Source organism: Balaenoptera musculus, chromosome X (assembly GCF_009873245.2).
Source record: "Balaenoptera musculus isolate JJ_BM4_2016_0621 chromosome X, mBalMus1.pri.v3, whole genome shotgun sequence".
Taxonomy (NCBI): Eukaryota; Metazoa; Chordata; class Mammalia; order Artiodactyla; family Balaenopteridae; genus Balaenoptera; species Balaenoptera musculus.
This window is the reverse complement of record NC_045806.1, coordinates 52547135-52555181: the sequence shown is the minus strand read 5'-3', so window position 1 is coordinate 52555181 and position 8047 is coordinate 52547135.

The window sequence follows — 8047 nt, the reverse complement described above, 5'->3', positions numbered from 1 at the left end:
CCTCCTCCTATCCTCTTATTTTTAGCTTCCCCCAAGGGCTTGGCCTTGAGCTTCTGACTACACACTCAATGCTCCTGGCTTCAATTATCACCTCTATGCAGCTGAATCCAAGTCTACACAGCTAGTTCTAAATCGCACCATATTTCCAACTATTAAGACTCTCCTTAGATATCCTATGACCCCCAACCCCACATGTTCAAATTATATTCATGATCTTCTCTGCCCTTAGTGCCCTTTTTGGACTGCTCCACCTCTGTCAGATATCCCCTTATTTTCTCCATCACCCAGGTCTGAAACCTCGGTGTTTCCTTTACCTCTCCATCTCTTGGAGTCTCTTTAATGATGTCACGATGTCCTCCAAAATGTCTCTTGGATTCACCCTTTCCTCCTCCTTTTCCTCATGTCACACCTGTGATTGCCCTTTCCACGCACTTACTTTCTCCTCCATCTGATTCGTTTTTGCTCACCATCAGAACCATTTTTCTAAAACATCTTTTTTCATCAAATCAGAGTCTGCACAGCTCAAGAAGCCTCAATTGAATCACTACTGATTGCAGCCTCAAGGCTAAGTTGTTGTGACAGACTTTCAAGGGCACCCATAATCTGTTCCCTCTCATCTCCTCAGCCATCTACATTTATTTGCCCTTCTCTCCAAATCAGTGGTTCTCAACCAGGGGCAATTTTGCCCCCCAGGGGACATGTGGCAATGTCTGGAGACAGTTTTGATTATCATGACTGTGGTGGGTGCAGGGGAGTACTACCAGCACCTAGTGGGTAGAAGACAGGGACACTGCTCAATATCCTAATACACCAGGACAGCCCCCCACAGCAAAGACTCATCTAGCCAATAATGCCAGGTATGTAAACAGTGCCAAGGCTGAAAAAAACTTCTGCAAATCAATTCCTCACAGCAGACAGCCCAGTGGCCTCTCTGACCCTAGACAATGCGCCATGGCTGTGCTTTTGTTCAGAATATTTCCCCAACAATATGGAATGGCATCTCTCTTTCCCTTAACTATCCAAGCCTTAGTTATCTTCAAATCCCATTCCAAGCAATATGCCACAATTTTAAATACAACCTATAGACCAAGGAGTACCGTATCTTTATCTCTAGCTAGTCCCAATCTTCTGAACTCCAGACTCCCTTATCCAGCTGCCAACCAGATATCTCATGAGTGTCCTATCTAATACATCTGAAACTGAACTCGCGATCCCCCCAGAACTGCTGCTCCTCAAGTAAGTGCACAGCACCAGTAATCACTATCTTGCTCAAAACAAACACCAGGACATTATTCTGGCTGCTCCCCTCTGCCTCAGTGCCTTCCCCAGAATCAATCCTTTAGCAAGCCCTGTCGAGTCTACCTCCAGATATATATCAAATCTATCCGCTTCTCCATCCCATCCACCACCTTCGCAAAACCTCCGGACTGGCCTCCCTGCTTCCAGTCTTTTTTTTTTTTTTTTTTAAACATCTTTATTGAAGTATAATTGCTTTACAATGGTGTGTTAGTTTCTGCTTTATAACAAAGTGAATCAGTTATACATATACATATGTTCCCATATCTCTTCCCTCTTGCATCTCCCTCCCTCCCACCCTCCCCATCCCACCCCTCTAGGTGGTCACAAAGCACTGAGTTGATCTCCCTGTGCTATGCGGCTGCTTCCCACCAGCTATCTATTTTACATTTGTTAGTGTATATATGTCCGTGACACTCTCTCACCCTGTCACATCTCACCCCTCCCCTTCCCCATATCCTCAAGTCCATTCTCTAGTAGGTCTGTGTCTTTATTCCCGTCTTGCCACTAGGTTCTTCATGGTCTTTTTTTTTTTTCCTTAGATTCCATATATATGTGTTAGCATACTATATTTGTTTTTCTCTTTCTGACTTACTTCACTCTGTATGACAGACTCTAACTCCATCCACCTCATTACAAATACCTCCATTTCATTTCTTTTTATGGCTGAGTAATATTCCATTGTATATATGTGCCACATCTTCTTTATCCATTCATCCAATGATGGACACTTAGGTTGCTTCCATGTCCTGGCTATTGTAAATAGAGCTGCAATGAACATTTTGGTACATGACTCTTTTTGAATTATGGTTTTCTCAGGGTATATGCCCAGTAGTGGGATTGCTGGGTCGTTTGGTAGTTCTATTTTTAGTTTTTTAAGGAACGTCCATACTGTTCTCCATAGTGGCTGTATCAATTTACATTCCCACCAACAGTACAAGAGTGTTCCCTTTTCTCCACACCCTCTCCAGCATTTATTGTTTCTAGATATTTTGATTATGGCCATTCTGACCGGTGTGCGATTATATCTCATTGTAGTTTTGATTTGCATTTCTCTAATGATTAATGATGTTGAACATTCTTTCATGTGTTTGTTGGCAATCTGTATATCTTCTTTGGAGAAATGTCTATTTAGGTCCTCTGCCCATTTTTGGATTAGGTTGTTTGTTTTTTTGTTATTGAGCTGCATGAGCTGCTTATAAATCTTGGAGATTAATCATTTGTCAGATGCTTCATATGCAAATATTTTCTCCCATTCTGAGGGTTGTCTTTTGGTCTTGTTTATGGTTTCCTTTGCTGTGCAAAAGCTTTTAAGTTTCATTAGATCCCATTTGTTTATTTGTGTTTTTATTTCCATTTCTCTAGGAGCTCGGTCAAAAAGGATCTTGCTGTGATTTATGTCATAGAGTGTTCTGCCTATGTTTTCCTCTGAGTTTGATAGTGTCTGGCCTTACACTTAGGTCTTTAATCCATTTTGAGTTTATTTTTGTGTATGGTGTCAGGGAGTGTTCTAATTTCATACTTTTACATGTACCTGTCCAATTTTCCCAGCACCACTTATTGAAGAGGCTGTCTTTTTCTCCACTGTATATGCTTGCCTCCTTTATCAAAGATAAGGTGACCATAGGTGCGTGGGTTTATCTCTGGGCTTTCTATCCTTTCCCATTGATCTATGTTTCTGTTTTTGTGCCAGTATCAAACTGTCTTGATTACTGTAGCTTTGTACTATAGTCTGAAGTCAGGGAGCCTGATTCCTCCAGCTCCATTTTTCGTTCTCAAGATTGCTTTGGCTATTCGGGGTCTTTTGTGTTTCCATACAAATTGTGAAATTTTTTGTTCTAGTTCTGTGAAAAATGCCAATGGTAGTTTGATAGGGATTGCATTGAATCTGTAGATTGCTTTGGGTAGTAGAGTCGTTTTCACAATGTTGATTCTTCCAATCCAAGAACATGGTATATCTCTCCATCTATTGGTATCATCTTTAATTTCTTTCATCAGTGTCCTATAATTTTCTGCATACAGGTCTTTTCTCTCCTTAGGTAGGTTTATTCCTAGATATTTTATTCTTTTTGTTGCAATGGTAAACGGGAGTGTTTTCTTAATTTCACTTTCAGATTTTTCATCATTAGTATATAGGAATGCAAGAGATTTCTGTGCATTAATTTTGTATCCTGCTACTTTACCAAAATCATTGATTAGCTCTAGTAGTTTTCTGGTAGCATCTTTAGGATTCTCTATGTATAGTATCATGTCATCTGCAAACAGTGACAGCTTTACTTCTTTTCTGATTTGGATTCCTTTTATTTCTTTTTCTTCTCTGATAGCTGTGGCTAACACTTCCAAAACTATGATTATGAGAGATTACTACAAGCAACTCTATGCCAATAAAATGGACAACCTGGAAGAAATGGACAGATTCTTAGAAATGCACAACCTGCCGAGACTGAACCAGGAAGAAATAGAAAATATGAACAGACCAATCACAAGCACTAAAATTGAAACAGTGATTAAAAATCTGCCAACAAACAAAAGCCCAGGACCAGATGGCTTCACAGGCGAATTCTATCAAACATTTAGAGAAGAGCTAACACCTATCCTTCTCAAACTCTTCCAAAATATTGCAGAGGGAGGAACACTCCCCAACTCATTCTACGAGGCCACCATCACCCTGATACCAAAACCAGACAAAGATGTCACAAAGAAAGAAAACTACAGGCCAATATCACTGATGAGCATAGATGCAAAAATCCTCAACAGAATACTAGCAAACAGAATGCAACAGCACATTAAAAGGATCATACACCATGATCACCTGGGATTTATTCCAGGAATGCAAGGATTCTTCAATATACGCAAATCAATCAACATGATACATCATATTAACAAATTGAAGGAGAAAAACCATATGATCCTCTCAATAGATGCAGAGAAAGCTTTCGACAAAATTCAACACCCATTTATGATAAAAGCCCTGCAGAAAGTAGGCATAGAGGGAAATTTCCTCAACATGAAAAAGGCCATATATGACAAACCCACAGCCAACATTGTCCTCAATGGTGAAAAACTGAAACCATTTCCACTAAGATCAGGAACAAGACAAGGTTGCCCACTCTCACCACTATTATTCAACATAGTTTTGTAAGTGTTAGCCAGAGTCTTTTTTTAAAAGAAAATTTTCCTCTACCTTTTACCCTTTCCTAGAATGGTAACATTTTGTGACACTCAACCAGGATATTCACATTGATATAATCAACTAACCTTATTCAGATTTTCCCAGATTTAAATGCACTCATGTGTGTGTGTGTATGTGTGTGTGTGTTTAATTCTAAAAATTTTTATCACATATTTTGGTTCCTGTAGGCACCACCACAGTCAATATACTGAGCAATTCCATCACCACAAGGATCCCTCACATTGCTTATCATAGCACACTTTCCTTTCTCTGTCATCCCCCATCCCTGGCCATTAATCAATCAAGTATATCTAACCTCTGATAACCAATAAACTGTCTTTGTTACCATAATTTTTTCTATTAAAAAACATAACAATTGAATCATACAGTATATGACTTCGTCGCTTTTTTCACTCAGCATAATTCCCTGGGGAAACATCCTAGTTGCTCAAGTATATCAATAGTTCATCCCTTTTTATTGCTGAGTTGTATCCAATTGTATCAATGTAACAGAATCTGTTCAACCATTCATTCATTGAGAAATCTGGTTGGTTCCAGTTTTTGGATATTATGAATAAATCAGACATGAACATTTGTATATTGCTTTTTGTGTGTGAACATAAGTTTTTATTCCTCTAGGATAAGTAGCCAGGGGTTTAATTGTTAGGTCATATAGTAGTTATGTGCTTAGCTTGTTAAAAACTGTCAACCTAGACATAGAGAATGGACTTGAGGACCTGGGGTTGTGGGGAAGGGGAAGCTGGGACGAAGTGAGAGAGTAGCATTGACATATATACACTACCAAATGTAAAATAGATAGCTAGCGGGAAGCAGCTGCATAGCACAGGGAGATCAGCTCAGTGCTTTGTGATCACATAGAGGGGTGGGATAGGGAGGGTGGGAGGGAGGTGCAAGAGGGAGGGGATATGGGGATACATGTATACATACAGCTGATTCACTTTGTTATACAGCAGAAACTAACACAACATTGTAAAGCAATTATACTCCAATAAAGATGTAAAAAAAGAAAAAAAAAAACAACTGCCAACCTGTTTTTCATAGTGGACATAACATTTTACATTCCCACCGACAATGTATGAATGATCCAAGTTCTTCAGCTTGTTACCAGAATTTAGTATTGTTTTTATTTTTTATATTAACTCTTGTAATAGATGTGTAATGATATCTCTCTATGATTTTAAGTTACATTTCCTTAACGGCTAGTGATGTTAACAACTTTTTACATGTTTATTTGCCATCTGTATATCCTCCTCAGTGAAATGTCTTTTCATGTCTTTGCCCATTGTCTATTTAAATTGTTTTTTTTTTAACATTGAGTTTTATGAGTTCTTTATATAGTCTATATACTAGTGCTTTGTTGAATATGTAGCTTGAAAATATTTTCTCCAAGTGTGCAGCTGGTATTTTCATACTCAGTAGGACCTTTCACACCACAAAAGTTTTAAATTTTAATGAAATAAAACTTTCTAATTTTTCCTTTTATGGATCATGATCTTGGTGTGCCAATTAAAGAATGTCATTCGCCACTTAGTTCTACAAGAATTAAGTCACTAGTTGCTGACCTTCAACAAACCCTGAAAAGAATTCAGGGCAGAGATCAGGAATGAGGCACTCTGCCCTTGTTCTGCAAAAACTGGCAGCACAAGCCTTCAGATAGTTAGATATTTTCAGGAGAAATTTTTTATATACCTGGATTCTTGCGTCTTCCCATACTTAGAAAAGCACTAAAACCATTAACTAGGATATCTGTTCCTTGTGGCTTGTAGCAAGCTTCTATGGAGATGTGTGTTTGACTGCAAATACCCTTCTGCCAAAATCACATATATATTGACCTCCCCTCTTACCTCTTTGGAACAGTTTCTCAGAGCCAACTCAGAGGCTGTTTCCCAGGCTGTAGTCCTCAGTAAGACACTGAATAAACTTGACTCACAGCTCTCATTGTGCGTTGTTTGTTTTTTTTCAAGTCAATAGGTGTCAAGTCTAAGAACTTTTTGCCTAAGCCTAGATCCTCAAGGTTTTATCCTGTTTGTTTTTTTTAAGTTTTACAATTTTATATTATTTATTTGTCAGTGACCCATTCTGATTTAATTTTTAAACAGCACATGAGATTTTAGGTCAATGTTCATTTTTTCACCTATGTATGGCCAATTGCTTCAGCACCATATTTTGACAAAGACATCCTTCCTCCATGAAATTATTTTCATAAAATTTGTCAAAAATCAGTTGAGTCTATTCCTAGGTTTTCTTTTCTGTTCCATTGATCTGTGTATATATCCCTCTGCCATGCCACATTCTCTTGATTACTGTAGATATATGGTAAGCCTTAATATCATGTAGATTATTTTCCTTATACTTAATTTTCAATATCGTTTTTGCTATTCTAGGGCTTGTGCTTTTCCATATAAATTAAAAAAATAAACTTGTCTATATTTACACACACACGCACACAAATTTGCTGGAATTTTTATAAGAATTGCCTGTGGACAAAGAATATTGCCTGCCACTTCAGTAAACAAAAAATGTTGTGACCATCAAGACATCAGCCACTGCAGTCACCCCCAACAGTACACCCTGAGGGGAAATAAGGATGGAGGAAAACAGGATAGTGTTCCTAGATAGTTAAGGCAATCGATTATAAATATAACTCTATATAGAATAATTGTAGTGGTGCAACTCTACATATGGGGAGAAGCAACAAGGAGAAACATTTCCTGGATCATATAGACTAGTAAAACAGGTGACCCAAAGAATTTTAGATTATCAACAAGGCTTAATCCAAAAATTATCACATTGAATGGCCTATCAACAGAATCCTCCCCTGGTCTAGGAATGAGCCTTCATAGCGCAGTAGGACAAAATTGGTCATGAAATGCCTCCCAAACATTAGTCAGATTTATGGCAAAGAAGAGAGACTGTGGACAATAAATATCGCCTGCCATTTCAGTAAGCAAAGGATGTTGTCATTATCAAGTCATCAGCCACTGCAGCCGACCCCCTCGGTACACCCTGAGGGGAATTCAGGATGGAGAAAAACAGAATAGTGGTCATAAATGGTTAAGGTGCATATCGAATGATTTCAATAAGCCCAGACTCTTGCATCTACCCATACATAGAAAAGCATTAAAATCATTAACTTGGGATATCTAGTTTTTGTGATGTCTGTATCCCAGGCTTAAGTCCTCAGTAAGTCCACTGAATGAAACATAATTCTCAAATATTAGGCTGTGCATTTTTTAAAGTCAACAATTTTGACGACCAGTGAAGGGAGCCAGAACAGACTTCTCTCGTTTGCCTGAACTCTACGAGGATACAGAGCCTTAGTACCAGCAGAGACCTCTTGTGCCCATCCACCTCCTTGGAGGATCCAGACAAACTCATGGTTCTTGGATCTCCTGATCATTGGTTGATAACACTGAGTTTTACTTGGCAGCATATAACAGGTATCTGGCCCCCATCTTTCAGCTGGGGGAGCCTGGTTGAAAAACACTGGGAAAAATTACTCTCCCAGTTGAAAGATGCTGAGGAAGCCTTGTTGAAAGATATTGGGATTTACTCAGT